This window comes from Oncorhynchus mykiss, chromosome 9 (genome assembly GCF_013265735.2).
Source record: "Oncorhynchus mykiss isolate Arlee chromosome 9, USDA_OmykA_1.1, whole genome shotgun sequence".
Lineage (NCBI taxonomy): Eukaryota > Metazoa > Chordata > Actinopteri > Salmoniformes > Salmonidae > Oncorhynchus > Oncorhynchus mykiss.
The window spans coordinates 23312070-23330383 of NC_048573.1; positions in this window are offsets into that span (position 1 = coordinate 23312070).

An 18314-nucleotide genomic window follows, 5' to 3' on the forward strand; every position below is an offset into this window, starting at 1 on the left:
TCGTTCGTTTTATCGGTTCGGTTGCCAGAGACGCGTCCCAGTCATTAAGTCTTTTTGTTCTGTATCTATGGACATTCCTTCTAAATCGTTCGTCCAGTCGTTCGTTCTAAATGTTCTATTGCCATACTGGCTGGCAACGTTCTTATCCCTTGCTTGCTAGCTAGCCAAATTCGGCTAACTTACAGTCACATCAAACAGTGCAGCTAGAATACCAACAAAGTATCTGCATTTGCATTTGTTTAAGCTGTTTTCTAGTTACATTTATTTGGATACATTCATATCAATGAGCTAATGATGTGGGATTTCACCTGGCATAGAAAATGTGCTTTCTCGTCAGGACACTGTTGTTCAGAGAAGCGAGCCAACAGCTATCACAATCACTTCAAACTGAAGTTGGAAAAACTGCAAACTTGCTGCACTTCTTTTAAGTTTACCTGCTTTCTATTGATATTTCTTTGTATAAATCCAGGCTGATTTGCCTGTCTGTTTCATCCCGACTCCTGACACGTTCATTACTATGCGATAGCTGGAGATCGAATTTGAATATTGAAAGTGTTGCAAATGTCGGAGAGACAGACAGCAAGGTTTATATAAATCTCCACTGTTGAAAACTAAATGTTAGTCTAAAAGAAATGTGAGATAATGTCTATATGCTTTATCTAGCAGAGATCAAGTTCATAAATTGCCTGGCTGGGCTGATGAGATAGTGGATTTCGCAGTCAGATGGAACAGCGTAAATAGGCATTTTAACGTCATAGATTTTGCCGGTGGTAACTCGTGGAATAGACACCAGCTGGAATCCGGCTGGAATGCGGTTTTAACCAATCAGCATTCAGGATTAGACCAACCCATTGTATAATATGTCATAACAGCTGACATAACTTGTCGTAATATGGTCATAACACTGTCATGACCCATATATTTACACCTGTTGTGACATATATTATTATGTTTTAATGGCTGGTTAGGACACCTACATAAGTGTCAAAACTCCCATTTATTCAAATGTGTTTTTTCCCTGCCAAGAAGTTTCCTGTCATTTGAAAGTTTGTTTCTTAAGTCCTTTGTTGTTGTTGTAATGAATTCTTGTAGAAAATAGAAACTAACTTGTAGAAAATACACTCTACGACACTGTCATAAAATATTAATACCATCCTGTGTCACTTTACTTGGACTAAGAAAGTATACTTCATGGCACTGTCATGAAGCATTATGACCATCCTGTCACTTTATTTGGACTAAGAAAGTACACTTTATGGCACTGTCATGAAGCATTATGACCATCCTGTCACTTTATTTGGACTAAGAAAGTACACTTTATGGCACTGTTATGAAGCATCATAATCATATACATATCACGTACATGCCCTTATGTCAGACATCAGTCACAAAGAGGGTGTCTTGTCCTGCTCCTGAAATCTGATCCTGCATTCATCCCAGTCATCAGAAACAGAGCATTGGGGTAGGTGCAAGTCTGACATTTATGTGTGCGCAATTACAATTATAATTTCATATGGCCAATTTCCGAAAATTTCATTTGACATAAACATACAATTGACAAGTAGGCTATGGTGTAATGGAATGTTTTGCCTTGTGTGGTAAGTTTTGTGGGATATGACAGTCTAATGTACGGACCATATCCAACCATAAAATAACTACTGTGGTAGGTTTAGTGGGTTTGGACACTCTAATGTACAGACCATATCCAACCATAAAATAACTAATGTGGTAGGTTTAGTGGGTTTTCACACTTATGTAGGTGTCATGACCAGCTATAAAATAACGCAATATATGTCACAACAGGTCTAAATATATGTCATGACAGTGTTCTGACCATATTATGACAGGTTATGTCAGCTGTTATGACGTGACATGTTATGACGCTGGGTGTCAAGTAAAGTGTTACTCATTTTTCAGACATCGTCTATGAAGCTGTTTGGATGCAAAATTAGGCCTCAACAATCACAGGAATCTAAGTTGTAAGCCTGCTAACTACAGTAAAATAAGGAGGAGCACGATGTTGTCATGATGGAATAAGTCAAGGTAGCAATTGTTAGTGAGATGAGACGTGGTGCCATAATATAATTCACTTGGATGGCATGTCACATTTTGGCATGTCACATCATGAAATAGGCCAACTGACAGATGAATCCTAAATACAGGTACCATTTACCTTTGTTAATCTCTTCAGGTTTGTCATCTGATTTCTTGGGAGCCTGGTAGAGATAGATGCCACCAGTCTACAAGGCAGGACATTTATCTGCATCCAGGTGGAGGCTTGCTACCAGCAGGAACATGCAGCACTCTGTGTCAGTATGTCATGATATGATTGTTTTCTTTACATCGCATGGTACTATTACAATAGTATCAAGAGTACTAATACTCCACTCATATAAGTGGAGAAGCCCTAGGCACCATACACCTGTATAATCCTAGAGTAACTCATTGTCAGTGAGACTGTGATTAGAGGATTAGGCAGGAGGCCAGTGGGAGGTCAGGGGTGAGGGTTCTATTTCAAGCACACTCACTACTCTATCAGTCTCTCTCCACGTGCTACAGAGACAGAATGGTTCAATGACCTCCAGAGCCTTCTGACCAACTTCCTGCAATCTCTCCAGAGCACAGAGAAGTAAGCTCCACTCATAATAGTACACTTGATGCACTCTGTAAAATGTATTTTACTATGGCAGTCTGCCTGTGTGATTGCATAGCATATTATCCAGGGCCACTGGTTGGATTGGATTTAAGGTACTCACTCAAACTTATGGTCTCCCAGACTATTATAAAAACTAACAAAAAAACTGCCACTCTGTTGTCAGCTATCTGCAGACAGTTCCCAGAGGAAAGATGCAACTAACTAACTAAAGGTCAATTTGTGGAATTTTTTCCTTCGTAATGCGTTTGAGCCAATTAGTTGTGTTGTGACAATTTAGGGGTGGTATACAGAAGATAGCCCTATTTGGTAAAAGACCAAGTCCATATTATGGCAAGAACAGCTCAAATAAGCAAAGAGAAATGAGAGTCCATCATTACTTTAAGACATGAAGGTCAGTCAATCCAGAAAATTTCAAGAACTTTGAAAGTTTCTTCAAGTGCAATCGCAAAAAATGATGAAACTGGCTCTCATGAGGACAGCCACAGGAAAGGAAGACCCAGAGTTACCTCTGCTGCAGAGGATAAGTTAATTAGAGTTTCCAGCCTTGGAAATCAGCAATTAACTGCACCTCATATTGCAGCCCAAATAAATGCTTCACAGAGTTCAAGTAACAGACACATCTCAACATCAACTGTTCAGAGGAGACTGCGTGAATCAGGCCTTCATGGTCGAATTGCTGCAAAGAAACCACTACTAAAAGGACACCAATAATAAGAAGAGACTTGCTTGGGCCAAGAAACACGAGCAATGGACATTAGACCGGTGGAAATCTGTCATTTGGTCTGATGAGTCCAAATCTGAGATTTTTGGTTCCAACCGCTGTGTCTTTGTGAGACGCAGAGTAGGTGAACGGATGATCTCCGCATGTGTGGTTCCCACCGTGAAGCATGGAGGAGGAGGTGTGATGGTGTGGGTGTGCTTTGCTAGTGACACTGTCAGTGATATAATTAGAATTCAAGGCAAAGTTAACCTGCATGACTAAAACAGCATTCTGCAGCGATTCGCCATCCCATTTGGTTTGTGCTTAGTGGGACTATCAATTTGTTTTTCAACAGGACAATGACCCAAAACACACCTCCAGGCAGTGTAAGGGCTATTTGACCAAGAAGGAGAGTGCTGCATCAGATGACCTGGTCTCCACAATCATCTGACCACAACCCAATTGAGATGGTTTGGGATGAGTTGGACAGCGGAGTGAAGGAAAATCCGCCAATAAGTGTTCAGCATATATGGGAACTCCTTCAAGACTGTTGGAATATCATTCCATGTGACTATCTCATGAAACTGGTTGAGAGAACGCCAAGCGTGTGCAAAGCTGTCATCAAGGCAAAGGTTGGATACTTTGAAGAATCTAAAATATATTTGAATTTGTATAACACTATTTTTGGTTACTACTTGATTCCATATGTGTTATTTAATGGTTTTGATGTCTTCACTATTATTCTACAATGTAGAAAATAGTAAAAATGAAATAAAACTTGAATGAGTAGGTGTGTCTAAACTTTTGACTGGTACTGTACATTAATAAAGTAGTATTCACCTGGACATGAGACTTGCACTGATTTTAGACCTTTTGAATCATAAGTGCTGTCTTAATGACTTTACCACAGGAAAAAAAGTGCATTTGGTCATCCACAAAATGTGGCCATTGAAAGGGTTAAAACCCCTTTGGGCTAGACGTGCCGCTAGCGGCACACCTCGACAACATCCGGTGAAATTGCAGAGCGCGAAATTCAAAATACAAAAATCGTAATATTAAATATTCAAGAGAATACAATTGTCTTACATCATTTAAAAGCTTAACTTCTTGTTAATCCAGCCACTTTATCAGATTTCAAAAAGGCTTTATGGCGAAATTATACCATGTGATTATCTGAGGACAGCGCCCTGCATACAAAAGGATTAAAAACATTTTCTAAACCAGCAGAGGCGTCACGAACGTCAGAAATAGTGATTACATAAATCACTTACCTTTGAAGATTGTTCTCTGTTTGCAATCCCAAGGGTCCCAGCTACATAACAAATGGTTGTTTTGTTCGATAAAGTCCTTCTTTATAGCCCAAAAAAGTCAGTTTAGTTGGCGCGCTTGATTCAGTAATCTACCTGTTCCCCTCATTCAAAATTAATACAAAGGAATCCCTAAAATTATCAATAGAGTTCGTCCAAACAAGTCAAACAACATTTCTAATCAATCTTCAGGTACCCTAATATGTAAATAAACAATCAAATTTAAGACAGAGAATAGTATGTTCATTACCGGAGATAAATAACGAAGTGTGCGCCCTCATCCACGCACTGCACAAGACTACAGTCAAAATGAGAGCCACCTAGAAAAACTACAAATTATAGCTAATTTTTCAAAAAATAATGCATTCCAGGTTACTACCTCATGAACCTGGTTGAGAGAATGCCAAGAGTGTGCAAAGCTGTCATCAAGGCGAACGGTGGCTACTTTGAAGAATCTCAAACATCAAATATATTTTGATGTGTTATTTCATAGTTTTGATGTCTTCACTATTATTCTACAATGTAGAAAATAGTAAAAATACAGAAAAGGCCTGGAATGAGTAGGTGTGTCCAAACATTTCACTGGTACTGTATATCAGACATCACACAGGTGTGTCAACTAAAATATATATCCCAGTCAAGATTAAAGAATAGTGAATACAAGTCAGTGCTTTTGCCCGTATTACTTCGTATGAATTTGAGTGGATACATACAATACAGTGCATTCAGAAAGTATTCACACCCCTTGACATTTTCCACATTTTGTTGTGTTACAGCCTGGATTTGAAATTAATTAAATTGAGATTTGTTTTGTCACTCGCCTACACACAATACCCCATAATGACAAAATAGAATTATGTTCTTGGAATTTTTTTACGAATGAATTAGAAATGAAAAGCTGAAATGTCTTGAGTCAATAAGTATTTAACCCCTTTGTTATGGCAAGCTCAGGAGTTCAGGAGTAAAAATGTGCCTAACAAGCCAGATAATAACTTGAATGGACTCATTCTCTGTACAATAATAGTGTTCAACATGATTTTTTAATGAATACCTCATCTCTGTACACAACACATACAATGATCTGTAAGGTCCCTCAGTCGAGCAGTGAATTTCAAACACAGATTCAACCACAAAGACCAGGGAGGTTTTCCAATGACTCCAAAGAAGGGCACCTATTGGTACATGGGTTAAAAAAAATATGAAATTGAATATCCCTTTGAGCATGGTGAAGTTATTTTTTACACTTTTGATGGTGTATAAATAAACACAGTAACTACAAAGATACAGGCGTCCTTCCTAACTCAGTTGCCGGAGAGGAAGGAAACCGCTCAGGGATTGGTGACTTTAAAACAGTTACAAAGTTTAATGGCTATGACAGAAGAATACGGAAGATGTATGAAGAATGTTGTAATTACTCCACAATACTAACCAATTGAAAGAGCAAAAAAGAAGAAGCCTGTACAGAATAAAAACATTCCAAAACATGCATCCTGTTTGCGTCAAGACACTAAAGTAATACTGCAAAAAATGTGGCAAAGCAATTAACCATTTGTCCTGAATACAAAGTGTTATGTTTGGGGCAACACATTACTGAGTACCACTCTCCATATTTTCAAGCTCAGTGGTCGCTGCATCATGTTTTGGGTATGCTTGTAATTGTAAAGAACCAGGGAGTTTTTCAGGACAAAAAATAAACGGAATGGAGCTAGGTACAGGCAAAATCCTAGAGGAAAACCTGGTTCAGTCTGCTTTCCACCAGACACTGGCAGATTAATTCACCTTTCAGCAGGACAATAAACATAAAACACAAGGCCAAATCTACACTGGAGTTGCTTACCAAGAAGAAAGTTAATGTTCTTGAGTGGCCAAGTTACAGTTTTGGCTTAAATCTGCTTGAAAACCTATGGCAAGTCTTGAAAATGGTTGTCTAGCAACAACCAAGTTGACAGAACTTTAAAAAGAATAATGGAAAATATTGTACAATCCAAGTGTGCAAAGCTCTTAGAGACTTACCCAGAAAAACTCACAGCTGTAAATACTGCCAAATGTGATTCTGACATGTATTGACTCAGGAGTGTTAACATTTATATAAATTAGATATTTCTGTATTTTATTTTCAATACATTTGCCAAGATTTCTAAAAACATGTTTGCAGTTTTATGGGGTATTGGGGGTATTGTGTGTAGATGGATGAGAAAAAGTATAAATTTGATCCATTTTGAATTCAGGCTGTAACACAACAAAATGTGGAATAAGTCAAGTGGTATGAATAATTTCTGAAAGCACTGACATGTTGACAGAATGGCTGTTTGAGACAGAGCGCAAGAGAGAGAGTGACTGTTGCTGTGCTCCCAGGTAAGGCCCTTGCTTCCAGTAGCACTGAAGTCCCCAGTATTCAGGTAGCTTGAAGAAAATGTGTCACCATCCAGGCCCTTGTCACAGCATGTAGTGGCCTGATAGGGAGACAACAATAAACGCATTTCATCACTAAAGCCATGCTAGCATTTACTGCAAGTTGCTGAAAAATTCAACATATTTTTTAGTGTCATTGATATATGGAAATTTACTTATATTCAGTTCATAAGCATTGACTATAATACCTCTAGAGTCCTGTGGTCAAACGACTGCTGTGCAAGTTATTGGACAACAAGCTTTATTCCAGGGCAGGTATTCACAACGCGTCTTCAGAGTAGGAATTTTAGGTTGAGTTGGAGACGTGAATCCAACATATAATTTGTTAACTTCCTGACAAGTTACTAGGCTTTTTATTTGATTTATAAAGTGATATTGAATTGTGTTTGGTGTTCAACGCAACCTCAGTAAAAGGCACATGACAGCCCGCTTGGAGTTTGCCAAAAGGAATCTAAAGGACTCGGCGCCGCCGGAGGAGATGGCCGCCGTTTTACGGTCTCCTAACCAATTGTGCTATTATGTGGGGAGTTTTTTGCGATATTTGTAAATTATTTTGTACATAATGTTTCTGCAACCATATCTTACGGAAGAAAAGAGCTTCTGGATATCAGGACAGTGATCACTCACCTCGGATTAGACAAAGATTTCTTCAACAACAACAAGCAGGACTCACACGATATTCTCCAAACACCCCAAAGGGCAGACATCCCAATTATTCGCAAAAGGAAGCGACGCAGAGGACGAAGAGCCGGATGACTCGTCCAGACCCGCAGAAGACAACTAGGAAAGCTGCCGTTACCACCAATATTACTCACCAACGTGCAATCATTGGACAATAAACTAGACGAGGTACGATCACGAATATCCTACCAACGGGACATCAAAAACTGTAATATCCTCTGCTTCACAGAATCGTGGCTGAATGACGACATGGATATTCAGCTAGCGGGATACACCCTGCACCGGCAGGACAGAACAGCACACTCCGGTAAGACGAGGGGGGCCAGTCTGTGCATATTTGTAAACAACAGCTGGTGCACGAAATCTAAGGAAGTCTCTAGATTTTGCTCGCCTGAAGTAAAGTATATTGTGATAAACTGCAGGCCACACTACTTGCCTAGAGAGTTCTCAGCTATACTTTTTGTGGCTGTTTATTTACCACCACAGGCAGATGCTGACACTAAGACCGCACTCAGTCAGCTGTATAAGGAAATAAGCAAACAGGAAACCACTCACCCAGAGGTGGCGCTCCTAGTGGCCAGAGATCAGTTCTACCAAATCTATCAACATGTTAAATGTGCAACCAGAGGGAAAAAAATTCTAGATCACCTGTACTCCACACACAGTGGCGCGTACAAAGCTCTCCCTCACCCTCCATTTGGTAAATCCGACCACAACTCTATCCTCCTGATTCCTGCTTACAAGCAAAAATTAACGCAGGAAGCACCAGTGACTCGGTCTATAAAAAAATGGTCAGATGAAGCAGATGCTACACTACAGGACTGCTTTGCTATCACAGACTGGAACATGTTCCGGGACTCTTCTGATGACATTGAGGAATACACCACATCAGTCACTGGCTTTATCAATAAGTGCAATGAGGACGTCTTCCCCACAGTGACTGTACGTACATACCCCAACCAGAAGCCATGGATTACAGGCAACATTCGCACTGAGCTAAAGGGTAGAGCTGCCGCTTTCAAGGTGCGGGACTCTAACCCGGAAGCTTACAAGAAATCCCGCTATGCCCTGCGACAAACCATCAAACAGGCAAAGCGTCAATACAGGGCTAAGATTGAATACTACGCTCGTCGGATGTGGCAGGGCTTGCAAACTATTACAGACTACAAAGGGAAGCACAGACTGCCCAGTGACATGAGCCTACCAGACGAACTAAATCACTTCTATGCTCGCTTCTAGGCAAGCAATACTGAGGCATGCATGAGAGCATCAGCTGTTCCGGACGACTGTGTGATCACGCTCTCCGTAGCCGACGTGAGTAAGACCTTTAAACAGGTCAACATACACAAGGCTGCGGGGCCAGACTGATTACCAGGACATGCACTCCGGACATGTGCTGACCAACTGGCAGGTGTCTTCACTGACATTTTCAATATGTCCCTGATTGGGTCTGTAATATCAACATGCTTCAAGTAGACCACCATAGTCCCTGTGCCCAAGAACGCAACCTGCCTAAATGACTACTGACCCGTAGCACTCACGTCCGTAGCCATGAAGTGCTTTGAAAGGCTGGTAATGGCTCACATCAACACCATTATCCCAGAAACCCTAGACACACTCCAATTTGCATACCTCCCAAACAGATCCACAGATGATGCAATCTCTATTGCACTCCACACTGCCCTTTCCCACCTGGACAAAAGGAACACCTATGTGAGAATGCTGTTCATTGATTCCAGCTCAGTGTTCAACACCATAGAACCCTCAAAGCTCATCACCAAGTTAAGTATCCTGGGACTAAACACCTCCCTCTGTAACTGGATCCTGGACTTCCTGACGGACCGCCCCCCAGGTGGTGAGGGTAGGTAGCAACACATCTGCCACGATGATCCTCAACACTGGAGCTCCCCAGGGGTGCGTGCCCAGTCCTCTCCTGTACTCCCTGTTCACCCACGACTGCATGGCCAGGCACGACTCCAACACCATCATTAAGTTTGCTGACGACACAACAGGGGTAGGCCTGATCACCGACAACGACGAGACAGCCTATAGGGAGGCGGTCAGAGACCTGGCCGGGTGGTGCCAGAATAACAACCTATCCCTCAACGTAACCAAGACTAAGGAGATGATTGTGGACTACAGAAAAAGGAGCACCGAGCACGTCCCCAGTCTCATCGACAGGGTTGTAGTGGAGCAGGTTGAGAGCTTCAAATTCCTTGGTGTCCACATCAACAACAAACTAGATTGGTCCAAACACACCAAGACGGTCGTGAAGAGGGCACAACAAAGCCTATTCCCCCTTAGGAAACTAAAAAGATTTGGCATGGGTCCTGAGATCCTCAAAAGGTTCTACAGCTGCAACATCGAGAGCATCCTGACCGGTTGCATCACTGCCTGGTACGGCAATTGCTCGGCCTCCGACCGCAAGGGACTTCAGAGGGTTGTGTGTACGGCCCAGTACATCACTGGGGCTAAGCTGCCTGCCTTCCAGGACCTCTATGCCAGGCGGTGTCAGAGGAAGGCCGTAAAAATTGTCAAAGACCCAAGCCACCCGTCATAGACTGTTCTCTCTACTACCGCATGACAAGCGGTACCGGAGTGCCAAGTCTAGGACAAAAAGGCTTCTCGACAGTTTTTACCCCCAAGCCATAAGACTCCTGAACAGGTAATCAAATGGTTACCCGGACTATCTGCATTGTGTCCCACCACCAGTCAACCCCTCTTTCTACACTTCTGCTACTCTCTGTTCATCAAATATGCATAGTCACTTTAACTATACCTACATGTACATACTACCTCAATAAGCCTGACTAACATGGGTCTGTATATAGCTTGCTACTCTTTTTTCAAATGTCTTTTAACTGTTGTTTTATTTCTTTACTTACCTACACACACACACACACACACACCTTTTTTTTCGCACCATTGGTTAGAGCCTGTAAGTAAGCATTTCACCTGTTGTATTCGGCGCACGTGACAAATAAACTTTGATTTGACTTTCAGACCATGAGAAACAAGATTCTCTGGTCTAATGAAACCACGATTGAACTCTTTGGCCTGAATGCCAAGCGTCACGTCTGGAGGAAACCTGGCACCATCACTACGGTGAAGCAAGGTGGTGGCAGCATCATGCTGTGGGGATGTTTCAGCAGCAGGACCTGGGAAACTAATCAGAATCGAAGGAAAGATGAGCAGTGCAAAGTACAGAGAGATCCTTGATGAAAACCTCCAGAGCGCTCAGGACCTCAGACTGGGGCGAAGGTTCACCTTCCAACAGGACAATGACCCTAAGCACACAGCCAAGACAATGCAGGAGTGGCTTCACGAAAAGTCTCTGAATGTCCTTGCGTGGCCCAGCTAAAGCCCGGACTTGAACCCGAGACCTGAAAATAGCTGTGCAGCGACGCTCCCCATCCAACCTGACAGAGCTTGAGAGGATCTGCAGAGAAGAATGGGAGAAAGTCCACAAGTACAGGTGTGCCAAGCTTGTAGCGTCATAACCAAGAAGACTCGAGGCTGTAATCGCTGCCAAACGTGTTTCAACAAAGTACTGAGTAAAGGGTCTGAATACTTATGTAAATGTACTATTTCAGTTTTTTTTATTTTTTATAAATTCACAAACATTTCTAAAAACCTGTTTTTTCTTTGTCATTATGGGGTATTGTATGTAGGTGGATGAGGAAAAAAAATATTTAATACATTTTAGAATAATTGTAACAAAATGTGAAAAAAATTTAAAAAAGAGAGCAAGACAAAGGAGCTGATCGTAGACTATAGGAAAAGGAGGACCGAACAGGTCCCATTAACATCAACAAGGCTGAAGTGGAACGGGTCAAGAGTTAAGTTCCTTGGTGTCCACATCACCAACAAACTATCATGGTCCAAACACATTGAGACAGTTGTGAAGAGGGCACGACAGCACCTTTTCCCCCTCAGGAGACGGAAAGGATTTGGCATGGGTCCCCAGATCCTCAAAAGGTTATACAGCTGCACCATCGAGAGCATCCTGACCGGTTGCATCACCGCCTGGTATGGCAACTGCTCTGCATCTGACCGTAAGGTGCTACAGAGGGTAGTGCGTACGGCCCAGTACATCACGGGGCCAAGCTCCCTGACATCCAGGACCTATATACTAGGCGGTGTCAGAGGAAGGCCCAAAAAAGTATTACTTTTTTTACACATTTAGGTTTTTTCTTTTTTTATCAAAACTGGGTCGCGGGCCAAAAATGGTTGGGAACCCCTGCCCTAGACCTAGATGTGTAGTCTATTTTTTGTTGAATTCTGGGTTGAGATTAAACAATAGCTGTTGATTACTTTGCAAATGCTACAGTTGAAGTCGGAAGTTTACATACACCTTAGCCAAATACATTCAAACTCAGTTTTTCACAATTCCTGACATTTAAACCGAGTAAATATTCCCTGTTTTAGGGCAGTTAGGATCACCACTTTATTTTAAGAATGTGAAATGTCAGAATAATAGTAGAGAGAATTATTTATTTCAGCTTTTATTTCCTTCATCACATTCCCAGTGGGTCAGAAGTTTACATAGTATTTGGTAGCATTGCCTTTAAATGGTATAACTTGGTTCATATGTTTCGGGTAGCCTTCCACAAACTTCCCACAATAAGTTGGGTGAATTTTGGCCCATTCCTCCTGACAGAGCTGGTGTAACTGAGTAAGGTATGTAGGCCTCCTTGCTCGCACACACTTTTTCAGTACTGCCCACACATTTTCTATAGGATTGAGGTCAGGGCTTTGTGATGGCCACTCCAATACCTGGACTTTGTTGTCCTTAAGTCATTTTGCCACAACTTTGGAAGTATGCTTGGGGTCATTGTCCATTTGGAAGACCCATTTGCGACCAAGCTTTAACTTCCCGTCTTGAGATGTTGATTTAATATATTCACATAATTTTCCTGCCTCATGATGCCATCTATTTTGCACCAGTCCCTCCTGCAGCAAAGCACCCCACAACATGATGCTGCCACCCCAGCGCTTCAGGGTTGGGATGGTGTTCTTTGGCTTGCAAGCCTCTCCCTTTTTCCTCCAAACATAACGATGGTCATTATGGCCAAACAGTTCTATTTTTGTTTCATCAGACCAGAGGACATTTATCGAAAAAGTACAATCTTTGTCCCCATGTGCAGTTGCAAACCGTGGTCTGGCTTTTTTATGGCGGTTTTGGAGCAGTGGCTTCTTCCTTGCTGAGCAGCCTTTCATGTTATGTCAATATAGGACTCGTTTTACTGTGGCTATAGATACTTTTGTACCTGTTTCCTCCAGCATCTTCACAAGGTCCTTTGCTGTTGTTCTGGGATTGATTTGCACTGTTTGCACCAAAGTACGTTGATCTCTAGTAGACAGAACGCGTCTCCTTCCTGAGCTGTGTGGTCCCATGCTGTTTATACTCGCGTACTATTGTTTGTACAGATGAACGTGGTACATTCAGGCGTTTGGAAATTGCTCTCAAGGATGAACCAGACTTGTGGAGGTCTACAATTTTTTTTCTGAGGTCTTGGCTGAGGTCTTGGATATCAAGCAAAGAGGCACTGACTTTGAAGGTAGGCCATGAAATACATCCACATGTACACCTCCAATTGACTCAAATTATGTCAATTAGCCTATCAGAAGCTTCTAAAGCCATGACATCATTTTCTGGACATTTCCAAGCTGTTTAAAGGCACAGTCAACTTAGTGTATGTAAACTTCTGACCCACTGGAATTGTGATACAGTGAATTCTAAGTGAAATAATCTGTCTGTAAACAATTGTTGGAAAAATTACTTGTGTCATGCACAAAGTAGATGTCCTAACCGACTTGCCAAAACTATAGTTTGTTAACAATACATTTGTAGAGTGGTTGAAAAACAAGTTTTAATGACTCCAACCTAAGTGTATGTAAACTTCCGACTTCAACTGTATATAGGCCTAAATAGCATCATTAATGATATATGAGTGATAAAATATGGTCCCAATTTGTTTGCTCTGTTAAACCTACCCTTTGGAATGACTTTGATAGCAACAGTGAATCTATTTCATTTTTAAGTGAAGATCTCTCAACCTTCATTCTCACGATAGCACATTGGTAATAGTTAATGAAAAATATCATACCTAAGCAGGGCTGGGCTTGGTTAAAACCCTGTATCGGAGACCAAAGGGTAGTTGTAGAGATATCACTTCTCCAGCCTATGGTTTTTTGTTCTTCTGATAGTTGATATAACGCTGTTTTAAAGGTTCAAATTCAACATATTTTATACAAGGTTTGTCTAAATTGAAATTTGGTTAACATGACGAAATAATCCTGTGGTTGAAGTTTCACCCTCAAAACAACAGTTGATTACTTTTTTCAAATCTAGTGCATTTTCTATGTAGATTCCACATCAAAATACGTTGACAATTTTTGTTTGAACGTTGATTCAACCAGTTTGTGCCCAATGGGTTGTGATGGTGTTAAACATCTGTTAGAATAATTCAAGGAATATTTTGTATTGTGTAATACCACTATTAAATTACAATGTAACAAAATTCATAGATTTGTTGTTACTATAAATGCACTATTAGTACACAAGTATAAGAGAAACGTAATGTTAAGTTTTACCAATGTATTCTTTAGAGGTACACATAGATAACTACATACAACACAACACACACAACCCAAACAAGGAATAACATTTCACTCTATGGAATAAACCGGGCTCAGTCCAGTTCTGTTTTCAAGGGCCTATTAACTCCACCTGAGCATGCAAGGAGCAATTGTCTCCCTAAATTAGCAAGCCACATAGGTCTCATTAAACATGAAATTGCACAGAAACCTGTAAAAAGGCTTCTGAAAGCTGGAGCTGGGGACATGCTTTGTAAGCGGTGGTGACATTGTGTCTGCTTGATGATTATTGCCATCCCAGGGCCTTTTCTACCAGTACACCTACACATCTGCTTCACCATGCGTGCCCATTGGCCACAGACGCTACCCAGAAGCCATGGTGAAACCTTACTTGACCCCCCCCCCCCCCCCCCCACACACATACACACACATAGAGCAGGGGACCTATGGAAGTGACACAGAGCACGATAGTAGGGGCTCTGGAAGCATACCCAGGCTTCTGGGTAGCGTCTGATTCACATACCCAGGCTTATCTGATTGTGTTCTTCATGCCAATTAAGACGGCCGAGCTTAAAAATAGACTATGTTGTGATTTGAATTTTGGATTGCTTTTGTTTCTAATTGGTTGGTTTTTCTACCCTTTTTTCTGGTAGATGCAGCATATAGATTTTTTGTTTTGTTTAGTGTCGCGGTGGTTGACAGATTTAAGGCTAATCTTTGAAGATGGAGTCTGTCCAGCCTTATTTAAAGTACTATTGGGTAATGTGTCCAAGGCATAGGTAGTCTATTTAATGAAGTGGTCTATCAGTGGTCTGTGTGTAGGACTATCCCACTCACAGGGTGACTAATGCATTTGAAACATGTATTGGCCAACATTGGAAGGGACATTGGTGGTCGGCGCACTGAAAGCAATGCTTGTGGCAATATCACAGCTACTCTTATATAAAAAGATGGCTTTCACACAGGCTTTACATTAAGGCCTCCTCATGGACATACATCATGCTTCCAAAGGATCAACCGATAGTGTAAGATGTGTGAACATTTGTTCACACTCAATTGTTGCATGGGGTATTGTGGTGTGATGGACTTGGTCACTACGAAGCAGAATCTTTGAGCATTGATTTACCCCGCATGATGATGACCCCAATCCGACAATTAGATGGTTGTGAAGCCTCCATTCGTAGTTCGGCATTTGTACGTCATTTAGTAGACTATTCAAGTAGATTAGTAGATTGTCAGTTTTCATGGCAAACTCGTCACTAGCTAGCGCCATTGTTTAAATCCTTTACCAGGATTTTACGCCGCTGATGGCATTTCCCAGGAATTGAATGCCCTAAATGGTTGAGTGATTTGTCTGAGAATTAGCGGACAGGGGCGTCATCTGGAATTCTCATATCCGAAATGGCGAAAATCCATATTCATCTCAGTTATGAACTTTGAACTTTCAATCTATTACTGCATTTAAGCCTTCATGTGAGGAGGCAGTTATAGTCAAATATGCCTATATAAAATGTTTACCCTTGATGAATTAGCTGCTTAGAGGTTGGCCTGGTCCCACAGTACTTGGTGCCCTGCCCCACTTACAGCTATTACATGACAGGAAACCCAGCCAAATTGTTTACCCCTGAATTGCTCATATATTCTGAACTGGAAAGTTGTTCTAATCCAATGTTCTGCACCCCCTATGATCAGGAGGCTTAGTTTGAGACTATTGCTACCCTTTTCATCATCATTTGTTACAGGAAACAGTCCCTTTAGGGAAGTTTAAGTACTATGTTAATCATTTTGGCAAAAGTGACCATTAATCCAGAAAACAGGAGCCTATGAGAATATGTTTCATGGGGCTCACGCTTTTGGAAGGTGATTCATATCACTTTGTCGTATGTCACACCCTCCCAACAGAATCTATCCAAGCATCTGGCCAGTTTGAGGCATAGCAGATGCATTTATATGAATTAATCGCGAGCAGTGTTGGCAGGAGAATAAATATCTATCCGCGTATTGCACAGGAACACGATAAGATACACTATCTCTTCATTTGATCATCGTTTGACGTCCTTTCAGACGCTCCAGAGCCCCGGTCATTTTTCCTTTGATAAATGTGACGTCCGCTCCGGAGCAAACATTGGGGGACAAAGTCCTCACGTTTCAGGATGGGTTGCGTCCCTGGCAATGCCACCCTTCGACACAGCGTTGACCACAGGAAATGTAAAGGGAGACATGTGCTTTGAACGCGCAAGCCAATTGTGTCGATAGCACATGGCTTCCTTAGATGTAAGATACACCATGGAGAAATCACAATGAGGCAATGCTACCAATGCAGAGACCACCACAATCTATATCGGCTGTGCATGATGTGGTATTTCATATTTTGGACACAAGATTGTAATACCTATCAAAGCATGACAAGCAAGCCATCATACAAGTGTTATTGAAAGGATGGAACACATAACCTACAAATGGAATTAATTCAAAAATAAGTGGGAGGGCAGGTGACCAACCTCCCATGGGATCCCATAGGCTCCCAATCCCATAGGCTCCCATAGGCTTTTTCTGTGAGGAGCACTACATAAGGAGCACATTACACATGGATAAGTGAATCAGCTCACTTTCTTTGACATCTCGGTGAGCCACCTCTTCCCTTCAAACACGATCCATCACCTTTGTTTAGTGCCCTTCATAGAATAAGTCAATCAATCAGTCCAATGCAGTTATAAAGCCATTTTTTATTTACATCAGCAGATGTCACAAAGCGCTTATACAGAAACCCAGCCTAACACCCCAGAGAGCAAGCAGTGCAGACGTAGAAGCACAGTGGCTCAGAAAATCTGCCTAGGAAGGCAGGAACCTGGGAAGAAACCTAGAGAGGAACCAGGCTCCGGGGGGGGGGGCTGTCCTCTTCTGGCTGTGCGGGACGGATTATATAAGAGTATACGGCCATTAAGGCCAAATCGTTCTTTGAGATGTTCAAACGTTTATAGATGACCAGCAGGGTCAAATAATAATCACAGTGGTTGTTCAGGGTGCAACAGGTCAGTACCTCAGGAGTAAATGTCAGTTGGCTTTTCATAGCTGAGCATTCAGAGGTCGAGACAGCAGGTGTGGTAGAGAGAGAGAGAGAGATATGAAGAGGGTCACTTTGCCACGTGCCCTGCGTGCAAGCATGTAATCCTTTCCATCAATGAACTTCAATGTGGCATAAAGCAGGTCTCAGGGTGGCGGCGATTCTCCCCGTTGAGAGTCCAGCACACGTTATTAAGGCAAATGGCATGACGGGGGCTGGGGCCGAGTTAGCCGGGTCTGTGCCTTGAAATTGAAAATAACATCAGTCCCACGCAGAGGCGGGTAAACACAAAAGGGACGCGGCAGGGCGCCCCATACCCCCACCCCCCCTACCCCCCGTCCTTGCTTTCGAGGAGCGGAGGGCGCAGCGGCGAGCCTTGCTCTCCCGCCGACGAATAATATCACGGTCGCTCGGCGAATCGAGTTGTTGTCCCCCGTCGGTGCTCCCTGTTGTAAGGGCTGTTATTGGGCCTGTTTAAAACCACCGCGAGTCATGAAAGATGCATGGGAGAAAGTGGCAGCAGAGGAAGAGGGCAAAGAGCCAACGCAGGCATGGCGTGTAATGCTCTGGTTATAGAGAGCTGTGGTAAGCTAACTCTCTGGGCAGGCACCCGTAAGGGAGCTTTGGGTTTTGCCTGGGTGGGACTTGAGAGGAATGCTAAAACTGATGGACCATAAGGGGTGGGACTGACACACACACACACATGCACAAACACACACACACGAATACGTTTCCATAAACTTACATTTTAAGACGGTTGTAAAATTCCGGCAGATGTCAAATGATGCAACATACCTCAAATGTGACAATGGCTGACCAAAATCATTTGCTTGAAAGAGCAAAATAGAGATTCAAACTGCCTCTCCAGACAGTTGTCTCTCCAGACTGTTACAA